Here is a 22017-nt window from a genome sequence, read left to right as displayed (position 1 = left end):
CACTGAACGTCTTTCTTTCTTTTTGCTTTTTCACTGACCGAGAACTTTGTGTCTCTTGAGTCAGGTTGCAATATATTCCCTGAAATCAACACCCCCGTGGCCCGCCGTCTTTGCCAGTTTTAGATTTCTCTCTTAGATATCCGACACTGTGACAACAGGCTGAGGAAAGAGGGAGACAAAGATATTATAGTAGGAGCAAAGTTTAATAGTTATTACAGGGGTCAAATAAAAGTTAAGTCACCAGTTGGGTTGCTTAACAATAAAGAAAATGATAATACCAGGAGTCGATCAGTGGAGACATCAGCACACTCTGATGTAAGAAGTGCCCAGGCTGCTGTGCACTTAGAAAGTGGCAATCTCTGCTTAGTGCAGTCATCCAACTATAGTATTAAAATGTTGTAATGGCTCAGTCAGTACCTCTGTGTTTAAGTACTTTCAGCTGCTCCCTTATTTCCCAAGGGATTTACTGTAGCAGATGTTATTTTGGTGTAGATTTTACACCAGATGCCCTTCCTGGCAAAAAACCCTCCCATTTATCCAGACTTGGGCCCGGCACTGGGAGCACACTAGCTTGTGACCCCTGAGGCTGGGTTTTGTCTCTGCCCTGCCTCAAACCATGGATCTTAATCACTGCACCACAGAATCACTTCCAGTACTCCTGGATGTAAATAACATAAGGATGAAAGAGTGGGGAAAAAACTTCTGCAGTGATCAATGATAGGACATTTCATTGTCTATTCAGTTAAACAGGCGTGATAATAAAATGAGCTGTGATGAATGGTTAAGTGTACCAACATTAATATAGTTTTCATCTCATGCATGCGTTGATATTTTTGCACCAAACTTCCTGAGTTGTTTTGCAGAGTCATGCGAGAAGATCTGCGTGCTCCTTGTCCTACATCTGCACAGCCACGTCTGACCTTTACATTTTCTAATCACTAACTCAGACGTCCCATTCCATTTTAAGAGGCTATAGTAGATGGGAATGTTATGTGCATGAACATTCATATATATACATGGTGTGCAGGGGCTGAGCTGTCTGCTTGCAGTGCTAATTGTCAGTAAGGAGTGAATGCTTCTTGGAGGAAGCTGACAGAAACGCGTTCTCAGATGCACAAAGACTTTGTGTTTTTGAAAGTGTGCAAGTGAGACAAACTTTGCTTTTTGAGAACTAAAAAGTCAGATAAACCATAGTGGGCTTGGTGTGCCCTCTCATTTCCCAACAGTATGGCTGCTTAATGGCTTGTGATTGTTAAATAACATGCTACGGAGACAGCTGAGATCAATTTTTGTTCAAATATTGATTCCTTTAAGTTTTAAATCGAGGCACGAGTTCGTTTTTCTTCCTTTGGTAGTGCAAACTCATGCACAGAGCTCCAGAAGGAAATCTCTGTGGAGCTGTTTCTCTGAGGCAGGCATGTAAAGTCACATACTTGTGCCCCTACAACACTGGCAGTCATTGTGGTGCTCGTATCTATGCTGGCTAAAGGTGACATGTGTTACTGACAGAGCACTCAGCCTCTGGGAGTTAATAGAAAGGTGATGTAGCAGAACTCCTGGAATCCTTCATCTTTATCCTTTTCCCAGCGTGGCTGATAGTTTATGGTTTGTAGGCGTGGGCAGATTAATGGCTGCCTAGAGCTTCCAGATAACATTTTTTTTTCTTAAAAATTCTCGTGTGATTACCCATCCTTATCACACAGTGGTAAATCCTGTCAAAGTATGGTTATGGCAAAAGAAATGTTTTTATTACTGATGTGATCTGTGTGGGTGAGGGAGTAAATCCCTGCAGCTCCCAGTGTGGTGACTGTTTATTGCTAAGCATAACAAAGGTAATGTTGTTTGAGGTTATCGCACAATGCATTTTTTTCATTTCATTAATGCAGAATGAATCACTCATAAAAAGATTATAAGTGATACCTTTTTTGCTGAGCAACCTCGCATCTACTTGTGTTTTCCTGAACACGCACGTTCACTGTAACCTACTTTATTTAAGGCCACCATAGGAACACTCAGGATGTGACTCACCTAAAACACCATGTTATTTACAAAGAGCTCTTTACGATGCGCTGTACAGGCCATTGGTTAGTGTACGTGGAAAAAGCTGTGATGGAGAAACATCAGCACTGATACATCCTGTCAGATGGGCGTGCTGAGTTAAATTCGGCATACCAACACCATTATACACTCAACCTAGACGTCACTACCCCGTACCTTCTCTCCCTCTCCTGTTGTGCTCATTTGTGTTTACGTATTCCCTTTTTTTTTTTTTTTTTTTTTGTGACTCATAAATTTATTGTATTGGGGGAAAAAAACCCGCTTATGGCAGAATGTAATATACATGAACTGGCCACTTCATTAGTTACCCCTTGCTATTAGTGAGTTGGTTTTACCTTCACAGTTTCGTAGTTTTCATGTGGCTTAGATTCAAGGTGCTGGAAACATTCCTCAGAGATTTTGGTCCATATTGATATGACAGCATCACACGCTATTGCACATCAATGATATGACTCTCCTGTTCCACAACATCCCAAAGGTGCTCTACCGAATTGAGATCTGGTGACTGTGGAGGCCATTGGTGTACAGTGAACTCACTGTCATGTTCAGTTAATCAGTTTGAGATAATTTGATGAGTTGCTGTGTGACATGTTGCTTGCTGGAAGCAACCATCAGAAAATGGGCACACTGTGGTCATAAAGGGAAGGATATGATCTGCACTAATACTCATTAGGATGTGGTGTTTAAACGATATTCAATTGGCGCTAAGGGGCTCAGAGCATGCCAAGAAAATAACCCCCACACTATTAAATCACCACCAATCTGAATCAATGAGAGAAGTAAGGATGAATCCATGCTTACATGTTACTTGCACCAAATCTGACCCTACCATCTGAATGTTGCAGCGCAAATTGAGACTCATCAAACCAGGCAGCGTTTTTCTAAACTTCCATATTGTCCAATTTTGTGCACATGTGACTTGTAGCCTTAGTTTCCTGTCCTCAGCTGACAGGAGTGACGCCCAGTGTGGTCGTCTGTTGCTGTAGCCCAAATCTGCTTCAAGGTGTGATGTGTTGTGCATTGAGGGTTGCTCTTCTGCATTCTTTGGTTGTAACGAGTGATTATTTGAGTTACCGTTGCCTTCCTATCAGCTTGAAGCAGTCTAGCCATTCTCTTCTCTGACCTCTGACACGAACAATGCATTTTCACCCAGAGAACTTCCGCTCACTCATATTCATATTCTTTCTTTTTCCACCATTCTCTGGAAAACGCTAGAGATGGTTGTATGGGGAAATCCCTGCAGATCAGCAGTTTCTGAAATACTCGGGCCATGCCAATTTCACCTCAGTCACCTTTCATTTAAATTCTGTTCACTTAAATAAACTTTCTTTCCCATTCGGATGATCAGTTTGAACTTCAGCAGGTCCTCTCGACCTACACTGAGTTACTGGCATGTGACGGGCTGATTAAATATTTGCTTAAACAAGCAGTTGAACAGTCACTAGGTGTCTAATAACGTGGCCAGTGAGTGTATGTATCTGAGTATACTCCGGTAAATATTGTATCCACAAGTAATACTAAAGATAAAACCAAATGCAATCACAATTACAAACACAAAGGCTTTTTTTTTGACAGTATGCTGCGCCTATGCGTGTTCTCAGATTTTGAGTTAAAGTATATATAATATATATATAAAGCGTGTCTATTATTAGTTTCTTTGTACTGTTCTTCCTTATTTGCCCTTATACAATGTTCTCTCCTGCTACTTATATATAGAAAACACTGTTTGCTCCTACGGCAAACAAACAGCTGAAATTATGCTTTAGTCACAGGTCACACACGTTCTTTACCCCAGATGGTAAAAATTGCATTTATGCATCAAGGGAATTAATTAGATAAAGCTGCAGAGTGAAAACCAGCTGTCTTGTTTAAAGTATGATCTGGTCCATTTAACATATTCAGTAATGTGAGTGCACTTGTTGATAGATAATGCAGAAATACATAAGAGGCTGTTTTGCTGCATTAGTGCATAGCATACAAGCTGACGGGCGTTCGAAATGACGTGACGAATGTTTGTGCGTCTGCTTGGATTGAAAAAAATGTATTGAACATGAAGACATCAGCATCAAAATGTGACTTGGACACAGCCTCGGTGTCTCGGTGTTAAACAGTTTCTTCTGTTCCCTGAACTTTCCAACATGAGATCATCTCATTGAAAGCGGTCCTCTGTGTGAGCGAGTGTGCATCAGCTTGTTGGATCACTTGCCACCGTGGTGCAGCAGGCTCTGCTATCCCTTCTTGCCCCCCACCTACTCCTCATCCTTTGAAATTGTGGAAATGACTGTGCCATCTAGAGAGTTGAGGAGCCATGTTTGGAAGGAGAGCACCATGTCTGGACAGAAGAAGAGGCGAGTGAAGGAGGGAGAGGCAGTTGGAAGAAGAAGAAAAAGAGAAAGAAGAGGTAACAGTGTAGAAAGGGTGGAAGGAAGCTATAAAGGAGGCAAAGGTGAAGGCATAAGTGCAAGACTAAATAAACACAGGAAGATGTGTAATTGTATGGGTGGAAGTGTGAGGGTGAAGAGATGGTTAAGTCAAAGAGGCCCTTTACACATTTTGGCTTCTTGCTGTCGAGCTTTGGCAACGATAGAGCAAACAGTGTGACTACTCAGAGCAGATGAAAGGGAGCAGAGCGAAAACAGGGGTGCACAATATGTCTGCGCGGTGACTGACTGTAGCCTGCGGCCAAGTTACATCCAAATAGCGCTGTCTCAAGTGCAGAAGTTGTTATTAATTAACAACATATTACCTGTTCTAGCTGATATTGCAGCAGGTGTTGTGAGCGGAAATTATATATCCTTTCATTTTAAATTGTTTTGACAATTTGCGTCCACGGAGTTGCCGGAAAGTGTTAACTCCCACGCACAACTACTTTGTCTTTGTTATTAGATCAAGAAATGGCAAATTAACATTTAGCACAATCATACTGTTGGAAATGTGACAAATATCAGTCAGATACCTCCTACTCTGGTACTACTCCTTTAGCACTGCCTGTGTGCTTAGTAAGGGTCCCTTAGGCAACATGTTTACATGAGTTTTATGAAAATTTTCCATTTATTTGAATGACATATTTTAACATAAGTAATATAATAAGCTTCATTTGAAGTATATTTAACAAGTACCTATTAAGTAATGTTACGTATTTTAAAAAATTTGATCAATGATCAATGATCTTGCATTGATTGTCCACCAGAGCGCCCCCTGGTGGACAATCAATGCGAGATCAACACTTGTGTCATAGTTGGGGTGGGATTTCTCCAATATCTTCTTTATTTGTTTTCACTTTTCATTCATTCATCAGTCTTTATGAATGCCAGTACCAACAACTAATATCAAATGACCAGTATCAGCTGATTGCATTGGCATGCTGGTAACCAATCAGGCTCTCCAACCATCCTACATGCCTTCTTTGTTTGAAAGATGACCAAAAATAGTCAACAATAATGATGTGTAAAAACCATATAACTTTATATTTAATGTTAAAGTTAGAGTAAACAAAAGAGACGAGTCACATGTTCTTTGAAATCTTTCCACAGGTCCTGTTCTTTTTGTGCTTGTCTTTTTTTCCTAAATGATAGAAAGATGCTAAAAATTTGAACCAAGCGTTGTTGGCACTCTTCCTGTAAACTGTTTGGCTATGAGGGGAACTAGATCAGCTTATATTTGGTAAACCTGCCTTTAACTAGACAGCAAAGATAGCAAAAGACAAAATTCGAGCTTCATACAAGAGAAAAATGTGTGAGTTTGCCTTTAAAAGAGACTTACGCCTGACCCACAGTTAGATAACTTTGAATTCATTGTCTGTGCATAAAGCCGGTTTCACAGTGTAGCAGTTTTACACATTCACCTGAAAGGAAAAATCTCCAGTTTAAGACAGAAATCACTTTGGGGTTGCATCAGGATGCAGTGCAGAGCTAGCTTCTGAGGTGACCCCTTGTGAATAAGGGAGCAGCTGAAAGCAGCTTTCCGTCTGTGCATAAAGAATTGATTTTATGCATTGATCCCCAAAAGCAACATTCCTCTCCCACTTCATTTATATCCACTGCTTTCCTTAGAAAGACGTGCTTGTTGCTGTCTAATCTCCATGTTGTCTGTAGCACTTTACTTTCATGGTGGCGTCTCCATAATTACAACCAGTGTGGCTTTTGTTGTGATTGGAATACATTTGCATACCGACTGCATCCAGTTTGCCCACTCAGTCCCGACCCGGCGGCTGTTTTACTTCTCATCAAGAGATGATACCGTTTTCACTTTGTCAGATGAGCGCACTGGATGTGGGTTCCTCCACCGCTCAGTTGGTACATTTGGTACCCCTGTGGGCGACACGTATGTGTCAGTTAGCGAGACGAGGGCCGATATGCCTCCAAAGAGACCGCCGTGATGGTGTAGGTGTAGAGCCAATCAGTTCCTCAGCTCTGAACGGAGCTGTGGACCTCATTAACCAATCAAGGAGCAGAAGCGAGGGGGCGTTGGAACATGACGGAGAGAGCTGCACGGCTCCTGATGGGGAGCCCCCAAACAATAAACATCTTACACAACAGCAAGCTAAGACGCAGCACTGCTCCTCTTAAGCGACGCTGTTGAGATCTGAAGGGGCCTCCTGCCCCGCTCTGCTTGGCGTGTGAAGATGGCCTAAATATGTTAATTCATTAAATCATGTTTTGGTTGCTCTACAAAAAGCACCCAAGCTTTGTTGCTTCACTCTGATATATATTTTCTTTTTTTTAAACATCCCTGTGGGTGTTGCATTTACTCTGTCACATTTGCATGAAAAAAACTGAAAGTTTGGGTCCTTATTTAAGCATTTAGAATTACAAGATAGTGAGGAGTCTCTATTATGAGCTTTGCCCTCTCATGAATTCTAAAAAGTTAAGTTGGAAAAAAGAGAAATGCAAAATAAAAAAAGAAAGAAGTCATTCTGTTGTATATTATACCTTGAGCTATTGGAAAAGAAAATTTGTTTTTACAGCCAACACTTTTTTTTTGCTCCCAGATGAATAACAAAGTGAAACGCTAAATCAAGGAGAGCATCCAGGTTTCACTTCAGATGTCTGACGAAACTATTTGGCAACCGAAATTTCTCAAGTAGTTCCTTGATTGACATCAAAATCCCACAGCAGGCCTTTCAGTTTCACTTCAAACTTGATTTAAGCCATCGCTTCAAAGTTATCAAGCTTGAAGAAAAGAGAGTATCTGCTTGGGGCTAATTAGAATAGTTGAATGTGGAGAAATCACGGAAACATTCTTTTAATATATCAGCGATTTTAAAACCCTCTTCCAGCTCAATGGCATTAATTACACCAAGAGTGGAAGCTTAGCTGGCCTGGATAATTATGTGTAATTCTGTCTCTGCTCCACAGTCAAAAATGCCCAGTCTCCCCCCCCCCACTATTGAATACTGGGTCTCTCTGCTGCCACCGCCCTCCTTCATTTTCCCGCTGTCTGTCTGTCTCCCTTTCCTTTCTCCCACCTTCTCGCTCAACCACTGTAGCAACAAAGTGGGCCATTTCCATTTTGTTATCATGGTAACGGCTCCTCTGGGCAGTGTCGATGTGCGTTTTATGTTCGCATCTGTTATGATCGCATCTGCGCTCGATGATTACCCCCCCACCCCTCAATCTTGTACTGTATATTCAAATGATTAAAGCAATGACATAGCAGAACTTTTCATAAAAAGGCCTCTGTGGTATTTATAGCAAATTTTCCTTACAGCAAAATGTCATATAGTCAAATAATATGAATCATATTATCTTAGACAGCAGGTAGTGTGTTTTCAATTTCAGCAGATTTCTCAGTGCTATTTATGGGTTTCAAAGGTCATTAAAGTCTCACACTGTCAAAAAATATTGTTTGTTACTGTTCTGGGGGGAATTGGTAGCTTGTCAAATTGAATTGTAGGGCCTTAACAGCCATGCCCAGAAGGCTTTTTTAATCTGTGCGCCAGTTAGCACCCCTAAATACAGAGGGTTGGGAGACTTTCTTCTGTTTCACTGTTAAGAGGATTGCCAAAGCCTGCGTGCTAGACAAAGAGCTCTCATTAAAACTCTGCGACATAGAGAGGAGGATGAGGAAGAGAGAGGATTGGGAGTGAGAAGGAATAGATGATGATGGGAAAGTGTATAAAAGGTTTTAGGTTTCAACTTATGTGATTCTCCTGCTACAAGGCAGTGATGAGGTTTTTTGATTTGAAGCAGCCACAGTCAAATAGACATTGATTGAATTTGATGGAAATTCTATGAATTCAAACTTTGAACGCAAAGTGAAATTAAACTCTATTCATCAGCCATTAGGTATACCTTGCTAATATCTGCTGGACCCCATTTACCTTAATTCTTTGTAGCACAGATTCAACAAGGTGCTGAAAACATCCCAGAGATTTTAGTCCAAGTTGACATGATGGCATCACACAGATGCTACAGGTTTGTCTGCTGTACATACTGAGAATCTCCTGTTCCAACGCATCCCAAAAGGACAGTTTGAGAAACCAGTTTGAGATGATTTGAGCTTTATGACTGCTAGAAGATGGGCACAGTGTGGTCATAAAAAGATGGATATGATCTGCAACAATACTCGGGTAGGCTGTAGTGTTCAAATGATGCTTAGTTGGTACTAAAAGGCCCAGAGTGTGCCAAGAAAAAATCCCCCACACTGTTACACCATCAGCAGCAGCTTGAACCCCTGTTGAAGGCAGGATGGATCCTACTCTTAACCGACAGGAGTGATACCTAGTGTGGTCTTCTGCTGTTGTAGCCCATCTGCTTCAAAGTTCAATGTTTTGTGCATTCAGAGATGATCTTGTGCATACCTTGGTTGTAATGAGTAGTTTTTGCCTTCCTATCTGATTTATGAAAGTTTATGAAATACTTAGACCAGCCTGTCTGGCACCAACAGCTGTAGTTGTGTTGCATTTGTGCCATGTGATTGGCTGATTGGATATTCATGTTATTGAGCAGTCGAACGAGTTGAAGTGGCGGCGAGTGTATAACAATGCAAAGGTAGTAGAGTAAGGGAGTTCTTTGTCCCTACTCTTGCCAAATGCTTTCCCATAGAAGATCATTGGGATTCTCTTTAATGTTTTCTTGTTTTTATACACACACATGCACTTATGTGCACACACACACGTACAATATTGCTTTGCCAGATTTGTGTTTATTCAATAAATGAGTGCGGGTGTGAGAGACATCTGGTAACCTGCCCTGTGTCATATCTTGTAAAACAGTTTTGATTTACAAGATAAATTTTCCATATCTTTTCCCTCATGTTCACTTGCTACTGTAAACTGCCAGATATGGTGTGCCAAGGTTACCATGGTAACAGTGTTTGGCCCTCACACTGCCTGTGATGTGCCAAATTTCTGTTACGTAGTTTACCCTAGGCAGGCACTTCCCCTTTTAAAGTCCAGGAACACAAAACAAGGCTTCTTCCAAGTGATCCTTAAATGATGAGTCAACATTGAAATCACCTCTTCAGCTTCCATTTAACTAATAAAAAGGGGTCTCAGTAGCTTCGACAGTGCATCCGCGAGTCTGTGCGGCTGGATCGTTTGCGAGCTCATCAGACAGTCTAAATCAAGACCTTAATGAGGCGGGGAAATGCCAGACCAGCAGCGCTCGCTGGCCGCACCCTGAAACACAACAAAAGGAAAGATGTCATTTTCGTTTTCAGTACGCTGGCAGACTCCGTGCAGTATTGACCACCGCAACTGCAATATTTCCCCGTTATCAGACTATCTGAGCAGATCAAGTCACAGTGTTTTGCTTGCATAACACAGTGTCATCTGGTGACATTAAAAAGGGGTCTCTTTGGAGGCTCGGCAGCATTACTCAGCTGAGAGTGGGTAGTTAATTGTCGGGGAGCTGCTTGTGTGTTTTTGCTGAGACACAATGCAGTGTAATAAGATGACACTGTGTTTTAACAAACAAAGGCAAAAGAGCATTGGGAGAGGCCTCGAAGGGAGAAATAATGAAGACACCGAAGACAGAGGATATGCATGATTATGTTTCCCTCTCTTCCTCTTCCTCGTTTTTACTTCCATCCCCCTATTCTTTTCCTCATCTTCTTGCAATCTAGTCCTTCCCATTTGGGATGCAAGTTGAGGAGGCAAGGAGGAATCGCAAACATCTGAGGCAACATGCATTTGACAATAACAAGTAATTTGCTTGTGTGCACCACCTGGGTCTGTTGTGTTCTCTACGGCTATTGTATTATAACCTCTGTAAGATAAATGAAGCAGTGTTCATAACAGCTCCAGCAGCCATAGTTAGGATTGTCTATGAAGGGAGTTGCAGGGAGTCCTTGAGTTGCATTTTAGGAATCGACACATCCTTCTGAGGTCACTTTCCAGGTCACAGGCAGGGGGATAGAGGTGAGATGGTGAAGCGAAGAAGTGAGAAGTGCTGGTTGTCTTCTGTGTGTCTGTAAACAGCAAGTGAGATTGGCAGGAGCAATAGCAGCACTGTGATTTAATCTTTGTGGTTTCCAGAAATGGCACGGAGAGGAGAGGCAGAAGAGACATCTGACAAGATCCAATAAACGGCTGGCTCGGTGTTGCCACAAACATGCTGATAACGTTCTACCACACTGGCTGAGCATCTGTTACGAAATGACTTTTTCTTTCCCAGTATTGTGCCAGTGTGTAACTCTCCCCACTTACTGGGTTATGCTCATGTGTAACAGCTCAGTCTGTCTTTGCATTAATTTGTAGTTGTTTGACCCTTGTACAGATGGACACGGGGCGAGCGCCTATCTGTAAAAGCCTGTTCTTTTATCTCAGCAGTGTTCTTACAAGGTGGAAGATGGCAGCGTGTTAAACCTTCCTTCATTCATAATAGATGCTGCCGCAATGATTTATATAAAAGGACACTATCAGCGCAGAACAGAAGACATTTAACCCCATTACTGTGTATAGGGCTTATCTCCCTAAACCATCAATTGCCATGACAGCGTGTTATATGTTTAGTGTCACTTGTTATAATCCATCTAATGGATCAATAAGGCGACTGTGTATTTGTGTGCAACGCTCAGCAGTCTGTCCTGGATAGAAAGACTTTTCCCGGGGGATTTGAAAGCAGAAGCGTTCATCTTTACGTGTCTCACCACTCCAGCTGTGCTTAATGAATTCTGTGGTGATTACTCCCAAGGCTATTTCTGGAATGGTTTTAAGTCAGAGATATCAGTCTTGACCCACATAAGGTGAGTACAATGTGCACTGCACTCAGGAGGATTTGGAGCTCACTGGGTCAGAGTCTTACACCCTGCATGCTTGTGTGCGACCGAAGGTATGAGCACCGAGAAAAGTAAGAAAATAAGATTTGAATGTAAAATCATCACTGCTATTCTTTAATACTGAGAAGACAAACCCTCTTTTTACTGTATTTTCTCCATAACTGATGTAACGCTGATGTATTTGACTTTTTTTTGCTACAGCTGTCAGTTAATCTTAGTGCTGATTAATCAGCCTATTATTTTCCTGAATCTTTTCCTTTGGGAACAGCGGGAAAGTTTTAGTCATTTCCACCAGTCTGGAGTAAGATGTTTATGTAATTTTATCAGCCAAGAACAGAAAAATTAAAAAAAAATGAGATGCATGCAATAGTGTGGCCCATTTTAATTGAAGGATAAGTCAAATTAGCAACATATTTTTACATTAATGCTCTATCAGCTGTGTTTTATTGTTACTTACTGTATCCGATCCTTTTAAAGTTTCTGTGCATAAAGCTAAGCAGGAGAGATGAGAAAGATGCTGATGAAATAGATCTAAAAGACGCGTGTGTCAGATGGACACATGGGATTTTCCCAGCTTCAGAATAATATTTATGCTATTTCTGTGCAAGGACAAAGATGCAGGGAGACAGGGCAGCAGGGACAGTGAGAGAGAGGCAGAGGGTTAGAGACTGTGTGCCAGTTTTCTGAAGCGTGTGTTCCTTCTTCCTGCGCCTGCTGTGTGTGTGTGTGAGTGTGTTGGTGTGTATGTGTGTGTGTTTGCACAGTTTGAGGGTCACCCAGGAAGAGACTGCAGCGCCAATCTTAGTCATCCTCACACCTCTCCCCTTTTTACCTGACTGTCCATCTGTCCACATATTTACCACCAGAAACAGATTTCCTGCTGGAAGCAAATTCAAATGAGCAAATTGTACCTTTACATGAGGCTACAGTAAACAGTGAGCAGATAGTGTGCGTGGAAATATTAACGAGGTTAGTCCTGCCTATAAAAGGCAGAAGGCACGGCTGAAAATGGTACGGAGGCTCTACTGTGTTTGAACAAACACACACACAAACAAAATGTGTTGTTGATTCCTGTTCAGCTGTGTTGTCCATTTGAACCAATAAGCATATTCATAAATTATCAGTCTGTCTCAGAGCTCGGATTTGTTTTTGTTTCTTCTCCTACTATATAGTTATAAAAATGCGTAGTATCTATGTAAAGTATGAATCAAGTCCACTGTGTAAATTGCCACGTTCATGTTTTTGAAAATCAGCATTTGCAATGTACATTTATGTCTATCAACCATCTGTACACCAGCATGGTGGATTTAGGCCACTTCACAACAACAGTCCTTTTATATGGTAAGGTAAAGACCCTATAATATTAGAAAGAAACTCCAAGAGTCGCATAACCTTACTGTTAGGTTTACTGTTGGCGTGGAAAGGAAAAACTCCCTTTTGAGAGGGAAAGGACAACAGAAACACTATGGGAGAAAGAGCAAGGGTTTAATAATTACAAATGAGTAAATGTTGTACATATGACAGTAGATATGATACATAGGCCCCATTCTCAGAATTAATTGGACAAGCAATTTCATGGCCAGCTGCTTATTTCATGACATGTCTTATCAAAAGACCAAAAGACCTGAGAGACCACAGAAAACAATTGAAGCGGATGATCACAGAATTCTTTCAATGGTTAAGACAAATAACAGCAAGGTGCAAACTTTGGAGCCTGAACAGTTCTGAAAAATACATATTTGGAAAGATTTAAACCAAGACTAGCCTGTACCAGAATGATAGGAAGAGAAAAGTGTGTAGAGAGAAAGTAGCAGCTCATGATCTGAAGCATCTGCCAGACATTGTGGAGGCAATGTTATGTATGGCTTGCCAGTACTGTTTATCTCTGATGCGACTGTTGATAGAAGTAACAAGATGAACTCTGAACTGTACATGGCTATACTCTCTGATCAGATTCAGCCAAATATTGCGAAACTGCATCCATATGGATAATAACTTTTGGGACTCTTGGCATTCTCTCTTGTGAAACTCTTGGGTTTCACTCAAGAGTTTCACTCTTGATGAGAGCATCTCAAGGGAGGAAACACAGCATTTTGTAATGTTGATGAGTTCTATACTTCTGGGAGTAATTGACTGCAAAGAATTTTTATTCAAGTATTAATCCTTGTATTTTAAAAAATGTTTGTTCATCCAATTAATTTTGAATCTCTTCAAATGGGGGACAATGCATGCTATGTAACGTGAAATACTTTTCTTAAACCACTTCAGATAATATTCAAAGTCTGCACTTAAATCACATCTTGATTCTCTTATTTAAAATGCAGTGTGGTGTTGTACAGAGGGGAATGTACAAAAATTGTGCCATTGTCCAAATATTTGTGGACCTAACTGTATAAATGTCAACAGCTTCTGTACTATTACCATGCTGCTGCTATGCCAAATAGAAGAATCTGTTATTTCCTGTGGCTAAGCTAGTTAGCTTCTAGCCATTAGTATGTTGAACTGGATATCTTTTTAGCCATAAGGCTTTTTGGTCTTTATTGCAATGTAACAATGGAGAAAATCTAGAAAAAGCTGGGAGAAAGACCAGGAGAAGGCAAAACGTGAATGACTTCTGGGCGTATTCAAAGCCTATGCATTAGCTTTGCGGCATATAGGTTGACTGTTATTATTCAGTGACCTAAACCAGCTGTCTTTTGTTACTTTTTAATCTAAGATGCCTATGTTGCTTAAAATATAGTTAAAAAATATAATTTGAAAAATGATTTAATGTACATATATAACTGTATAACTAGCGATGTGCTAAGCCATGCTAATGTTAAGCTAGGTGGAGCTGTGCCTAGTTTAAGCGTTCTTTAGTGAATACTGTGTAAAGGTTGGTTAGGTAAATAGAGACCATTATATCTGAGTAGTCAAGTTTATTTTTCCTCAATAAACCATAAATTCAATTCATTTAAGGTGTCAATAGAATGAATTTGGAAACTTGCTACACCCCTAATAAACTGAACTGGACAGCAAAGCTTTCTTGGCTGGCTGAAAACTCCAAGGTAAAAGTGCTTGAATTATCAGTGTTTTATGTGCTGAAATGCTTTGGTTGCTATGATACATGATGTACATGAAAGCTATGCATTTCAGATACCTGATCGAACTGACCGCTGCTGAATCAGTAACCACAAAATGTTCCTCCGAGCATTATTTTCCAATTTGTTGTGATAGCTTTTGGAATTTCATTTAGTACAGGCAGTGAATTTGAGGGTTTGTTAGTGTTTTGACAACCAGGAAAAAATCACTAAGGCGGTGGATCTGACTGTGAAAACTGAGTGCTCATTGGGTATTGACTTGTGATTAACAATTGAACAAACTCTGGAGCATTCTCCTTTCTATACCTGAGAATTTACAAAATCGACTTGGTGTTTTGTTCCAAGTCCCAGGAGCGTTTTCCCATAAACTTTTCTATAGGACCGGAACTCTTTTCACAACCACAGATATATCCCCACAATGACTCTTTTTACACCGTTCATCTTAAAAGTAGGAAGTACTGGGAAAACCAACTCTTCTGGACATAATAACAAAAATAACACATGCACTCACACAAATATTTAATCTTACATAGATATAGTTCATCTTGAGTACTCTCACCCCATAGTCTCTTGTGGGAGATGAGAGGAGGACAAAGGCAGGAGAAAGATCCCAACAACTCCAACTCCTAATTGAGGTTGACTCCTCGTCTTTCCCAGCCTCTCTGGTCCACTCATGGCAAATATAGCAACATGCACCACAGGGGAGAATGAGTGCTTTGCAACCATGTTTTTTCTGGCATCCCTGTCGGCGAATGGAAGGATTTTTTTCCCCTTTGATTTGGGGTCTACTCTGGAGTTGATAAAATTGCAAGGGATTCTGTTATTTAGTCTGTGCTTTCTGTTTATATGTAAAAGTAGCCTATGTATCCAGAGTGGAAATCTAAGGGTTTATATATTTTTAGCTTTCAGTAAAAGAAGGTAATGAATGAAAGCCAGAATAGCATTTGACTAGACTGAGATGCAGTCATGAAGTGATCAGCATGGCATAGAGAGTTTTAACTAAATAAATGAAAGCAATGAAGTGTTATTTTTGCTGCCCTAAAGTGTAAGACGGATGTGTGTGGGTTTGAGGGGGTTGCATTGATTCTTACCAACTGTTCTTGTATTTATGAGGCACCATTGTTGGAATATTGACTTCATGAAAACAGAAATATGACCAATAAATCTTGTTTTATGTATTTTGTATTAAAAAATGGTGATTTTAAAAAGCTACACATTCACTGTAGGTTCAGTATTTGTTAGACATGCATCGATTGAGAATTTTGTTGAGGTCTCAAATGGTGGTAATAATCTTAATAATATTTTTTTCCTGTTGTGTCATCATACTCTATTTTAGTAAACTATCATAAAACTATAAAGAAAAAATTGGTGTCACCGGTGTGAATTGCCTCCAGAGTGCTGAGCCTGCTGTTTGCTACCACCATGGATCCCTAGCTGTCCTCATTCCCTAAAGTATCACCTCTTTTCTGGTCACAAATATCATTTTTATTTTTAATTAAAGTGATTTAATACCAAATGTTAAATTGGCAGAATGTTTAAGAAACCAGCCAATCAGTCTCTTTTCTGGTTCAGTATTTAAGCCAGAGAGAAAATGTTGATGCTGAAGAAAGAGTGCTCACTTATGTGTCATTGTCATGCCGCCTATGAAGTGAAAGGGAACATTAACTTCAGTTTAGATGCTGCTGACTATGGGCTTGCATGATAGAAGCAATCAGCATTACACAACTTTTCCAGTCAACAAAGCGCTTGCTCATAGGAGCTCATCTGATAGTTGGGTTTTTTCTGTCTTCTCTATATTATTGTAGGGTCCTGATGCACCTGATTTGTTGCTATATAAATAAAATTTAACTGCACAGTAACAACAGCAGTAGCAGCAACAGTAAAAACAGTGACACCCATAATAACAATACAACAGCAACAACGATCGTAGCAACAGTAATAATGATAAACAAAACAAACAAAATGCAAACAAAATGCTCAGTTGCAGACATGTATTTCATGTAAGTATTCAGACTCTGCAGTTACAAGGTGTCTGTCTACATAGAAGTAATACTAAGCTATATATCAACCACATCCCACATGGCAAACACACACGGCAGGACCACTGACACCTACTCCCATACTATACACTCACCTCTGTATACTGAAGGGCTACAGTGTCTGTCCTAATGCCCAGTCTCTTTCCATCTAGTAGATAACACAAAAGTGCATCAGCACTGCGACACACTCACAGGCTCTGTAATGCAAACTGAATGTCATGCAGACACGGTGGCCTTGACAAGTCAGTTCAGACTGTGTCAACAGCTCTTTGATTCTGGCCGGCTGGATGGAAAGAGCAGATCCCGCTGGAACGACGTGGCAATGGAAGCTGTTGAGAGAAAAATTAGGCCTCGATCTGTAAGAGCAGCTCTTCACCTGTAGCTAGAGAGGGCCAGTAAGAAACACAGCGACAGAGAGGCGAGCGAGAGAGGTGGGCGTAATTGTATCTGAAAGTGAGGTTAACCACATACAGTAGGCCCGCGTATTCAATGGGCTGAATTACCCAACTGTGGAGAGCAGTTGAAATGAAGAGAAGGATGCAAGGCTTAAAACCACTTCAGAGTATTTTATTGTCACATTTTTGGTTTCAATATGTGCTTTGTTTTAGCAAAAAGATTTGTTCCCAAAGAACTATTTACGCTTCTGAAATAGCTGAATTTTGAAAATGATAAATAAGAATATGGAATGGGTGTGGCTTTTTTTTTGCAAAGGTTCCAAACCAGGACCTTCTTTATTTACAGGTATGAAAGGACATAATTGAGCAAACATATCCTAAAATCTACTCTCTGTTTCTACAGGTTCAGTTCTGACTGCTCTAGTCCCATTAAATTAAAACCCCAAAATCCATACAGTGTAAGTCTAATGCAGAGACCCAGGTTCGAGTCTACCGAGAAACCGTGCACTGCATATCTTTTCCCAACTTTCCTGTGACAAAAGAGGCTGGAAAAATAAGAACATACTTTTCGCAGCTCCTACTAGACCTGGAATTTGCATTCTGGCCCAGAAATATTTTACTTTTCTTTGATCTGAAAAGATGAAAACATACCACTCATGTCTCTGCGCCACGACCACAATCTGACACAATCTGGTTGCTTTAAAATATCTTTAGATCCTCAACTTTAGTGCTAAATATTTTCAATGTTATTCACAAGCTTTTACCTAAACACCTTCTACTCACATCTCAGAATATAAGTGCACAGCTTCCAAAACTATATTACATAATGTTGAGCAGTACAGAATGTGTATAATTATGTGTATACGAGGAATAATATAAGAAGTCCTGCCCATTTATTATAAACAAAAGGAAAAAAGTCACACTGTAATATTTTTTTGCCCACCCTTAGATTTTATGATGGCAATGGCATGATGTTGATAAGCATATGAAGTGTCGCAACTTTTCATTTCCATCTGGAGTTTCATTCTTTCTTTCTTTTTTTCTTTTTCTTTTTTTTTTTTTTGCATTGATGATGGCAGAGTTTGATTCCAGCACATCCCAAAGATTCTCAGTAGGGGTAAAGTCTGGATGCTGTGGGCCGTCCATGAAAATGATGTCTAATGCTTCTTGACCTGCTCTTCTACAGTTTGAGCCTAGTGAATCCCGGCATGGTCGTCTCAGAATATGCCTTTGCCACTAGGGAAGAAGAAAATGTTGATGGCAAAACTTGGCCGTTTAATATATTCTGGTAGTCGGCAGACTAATTTTACCTGGGCACATAACATTGCTGTACATGCACCTGACCAACTGAAGTATCCCCCGATTACAACACTGCCCCCACTGGACTTTAAAGTAGACACTAGACATGATGAATGTATCACTTCATCCTCCGAGGCACTCATTTGCTTAGTTAAATCCAGGTGGTGACTTTTGTTTGGCAAGGCAGTGTACTGTATCTGATAGTGACATGTTATAACTTAATAGATAAGATATAGGAGAGAGCTACATTAGGCAGCAGGAATTGGGTTGCTCTTTGCATTTCATTCAGGCCTTCCCAGTTCTTTTGGTCGTCTTTAAAAAAAATTTTTTATCTAGAAATAAATGGTTAATCATGTAGGCAAATTTTTTTGCATGTATATGCTGATGTGTGGATTACTTTTTTTTTATAGAGCCAACCAAAAAACTCATCTAACAATCATAAAATTGTAATGGCTGACTGCATTGGTTAAAGCCCTTTCCTTTTAAGCTCGAGATATTTAGAAACTTTTAGCAGTGTTAATGTGTGGGGGAAACAGGGAGTTCTTGGATTTTGAACCCTGAGTGTGAGCCATTGTCTTCTTTGTTGATACTTTTCAGAGTAAAGCCGCTGCTCCTCTAAATCAAATGGAGGCAATTGTGGTTGTTCGGGCATCCAACTAGGGTGTCTCCTCTTGACAGACCTTAGGTAAGACACTTTGGGCATGTCCTAGCTGGAGGAGATCTCAGGGCAGAACCGGTGACAAGGTGGATAGATTATGGTCTCTCCTCTGGTTCTAGAATGCCTTGGTTTCCTCATAGGTGAACTGGAGGAGGTAGCTGGGGAGAGAGAAGTCTGGGCATCTCTGCTTAGACCGCTGCAACTTGGATAAGTGATAGTTGGATGGACAGACTTGTTACCTTGCTATATTGTCAATTCTGGCAATAATTTTTCAAGTAGGGCCAAGCTTCCCTGAACAGTTGCTTTGGAGTGCTGGGGACGTTAAAGGTTTGTTGCAACAAAGTTCAAGGACATGTCTTGCAAGAGTGTATATTGTTTACATTTTAGCTTTTTTCAACTGGGCTCACCAATCATTAGGAAATGCTACATAGACGCCACCTAATATGTTCATCACAGCTGTTCAGTGTAGATGCCCGTTATTAAAAACATGGGGTGAAATCTACACAAATATACGAAATTGTTCTATGAGTTTTTTGAGTAGATTATATAGGTTTGTTTTCACAGTGGCAGTGGTGGAAAAGTAATTGTTGAAACTGAATGGGGAAAAAAAATTAAAGATAACAGAAAAAATAATAAGAAGGCACGGGGTGGCGTGGGAGGTAGCAGGTGCTAATTGAAACCATCTTGCAGAAAGCACAGAATGCCATTTCACCACAGCTGCTGCCTTTCGTTTTTTCTCTCCCTTATTTGGTTCCAAATGGTATGAGCCATGCACTCGACAGGCTGACTAATCGCTCCGCACAGCCCTGGATGCGGGCGTGTGGATTAACTAGGCCAATTAGCCAGGCGCAGAGACGCCTAGTGATGAGAAGAGTCATGCTCCCTTTCTCAGCCGAGTGCCATTAATCAGCAATAAAGGGGCTGAAGCAACACTACAGTTTACTGACTGCTTCTCTTCTTCTTACAACGGCCAGGTTTTACTGGCTCAAACCTCTTGACCTCAATACGGCATGACTGTGTTTCTCTGGGGCTCTGCAGTTTTTGTGCTAGAGAAACACCCAGAAGAGCTTAAGAGAGGGACAGAGAGTGAGTGTGGGGTTGTGTCAGTGTGTGTGTGTGTCTGTCTAAAATCTGTTTAGGTCTGCATCTTTGAGGAGCCTGTGTCTGCATGTGCAAGTGTCCATCTGTGGGTTTTCTCCTCACACCTGTATGTGTATACAAACTAAGCATCTAATGCATGCAGGAGACTGATAGGTATTCCCCTGCATGCATATGTGCATGTATATATGCACGTGCATTTGCATATGTTGTAGCAGAAGGCAGACCTCACAGCGAGAGCCTGTCCAGTCACCTCTTATCTTAGCTGCTGTGGAGAAAACTCACCCGAGCTGACCCAGAATCAGCTCATCAGCCGATCAGATAGGAGGCGTCTAACTACTGACTCACAACACCATTATACACACCCACGCTCAATTAAGTGCATTTGATTAAGCTTTTATCATGTGTATTAACACCTTAATGCCTTTTATCACCTGGATGTTGCATAAGAGTCAAAGGTGACACGTTAACTTGAAACTCATAGGTGTATATATACACCTGTGAGAATAAACAAACTAATTTACTGTCAAAAAAATACATTTGTTATTCACAAATGACTACCCAGTGTTTCATACTTGCAAAAGGCCAGGATGATTGATCCTAATTTAGGCAGCATCGCTTCACCTGACTCCAGTCTCCCAGCACCAGCAGGGAAATCATGATTCATGTGTACAGCATATTTGCTATGATTCACGCTTCTTAACCAAAGCGCCGTCAGGTATACTTGTTATTAAAGCTGACTTCTCGTTCCATTCTGCTACCCGCAAAAGTTGTTTTTTATTTTTTTAAGTCAGTCATCGTGTTTGTACCTGCGACACAGTCACCGATCTGATGCCGCGTTTTCTGATCAGTGGGGAGATCTTTGATGTGATTTCTAAAAACAGCTACTTGGAGCAAATCTTGAGGAGAGCAGGGCCTGTATTTAGAGTAGAGTGTAAACAAATTCCTATTTTGCTCCTCCAGGAATCACGATTTTTGAAGTTAAGAATAAAACTACAAGGGAGCTGCTGTAGTTGTAGAGCAGGTGACCCATTGGCAAGACGGTTGCACAGGCCTGGCTTTGAGTCTACCCTGGACATATCATTCCCTGTTTTCCTGTCTACTATCCTATCAAAATAAAACATTTAAAAGAGTTAAACTTCTTAATATCCTCTGATAGAAACATTTATACCTGACTCTCTTCCACAGCATGCCTTTTGTTCTGTCTTCCTCCCCTCTGCTCAAACCGGTCACAGCAGATGAGGTTTCTGGAGCTTTCTTCCTGTTAAAAAGGAGTTTTCCTTCCCACTGTCACCAATGCTCTTTCTCATAAGGGATCATCTGATTGTTGGGGTTTTCTATGTATTATTCTAGATTCTTTAACTTGCATCTTGAGGCAACTGTTCTGATTTGGGGTTATATAAATAAAATTAAATATATTTGCTCCAACTTCTGGGATCTATTTAATATTCCTGTGCAAACTAACAACTAAAAGCTAATGGTGAGCTAAAGTTAGCAGTTGAGTCAATTTTTTTTTTTTTTTTTTTTTTTTTTTTTTTGCGTTTCCATGCAAACAAATGTAGCACACTACAGTGTTGTCAGTCCTTGTTTACTCTTGTGCCAGTCTTTTTTAGGGTAAGCCATGTTAAAGGTCATATCATAACAAGCGGGGCTATAGCAGCAAAATCCTCGAGGGTACATTTGTCAAAGAAAGGCCAGATTCCATGCTGGTACTTCAGCGCTGTTGAGGAACACTTAACACAGTTTCCAGGAGCTTTAATATCATCATAAACGCATTTAACTGGTCTTGTACAAGAGATTTAAAAGCATCCCCGCTCAGTACATTCATGTGATGCATGTGAGAATCCGAGCCAGGTAAAGGTCATGAGCAGAAATCAGTGCTGGCACATCTGTGCAGCAGGCGAACCAACCTGCTTAGCTGCCACGTTTTATCAGATGTAACAGCTGGCATTACAGCCCTGCAGCAGCCTTGCTGCCTGTAGCGTCAGATAACCTATGGTCAGTAGTAGCAACTGTTATATAATCATATTCAGTGAGTAAATGTGTTTACATCCTAAGTGGTGTTTATTTCTAGCACAGAACTAATCGAGGTGTTTTCTATGGAAAATTTCATTCGGGCTCTTCTCACTTTTTTCTACTGGAGACAAAAAACAAAAACAAATTGTGTA

At 40.6% G+C, this 22017-nt stretch overlaps 1 protein-coding gene across 2 annotated transcripts in view; it reads left to right on the top strand.

The window, feature by feature from the left end:
* si:ch73-374l24.1 (protein kinase C alpha type) overlaps nucleotides 1-22017 on the top strand; it is a 115757-nt gene that overhangs the window by 2595 nt on the left and 91145 nt on the right. The gene's annotated exons all lie outside the window — the stretch shown is intronic.

This window comes from Oreochromis aureus, linkage group 4 (genome assembly GCF_013358895.1).
Source record: "Oreochromis aureus strain Israel breed Guangdong linkage group 4, ZZ_aureus, whole genome shotgun sequence".
Taxonomy (NCBI): domain Eukaryota; kingdom Metazoa; phylum Chordata; class Actinopteri; order Cichliformes; family Cichlidae; genus Oreochromis; species Oreochromis aureus.
The sequence above is the reverse complement of the archived record's forward strand: the minus strand, read 5'-3'. Positions and strand labels throughout refer to the sequence as shown.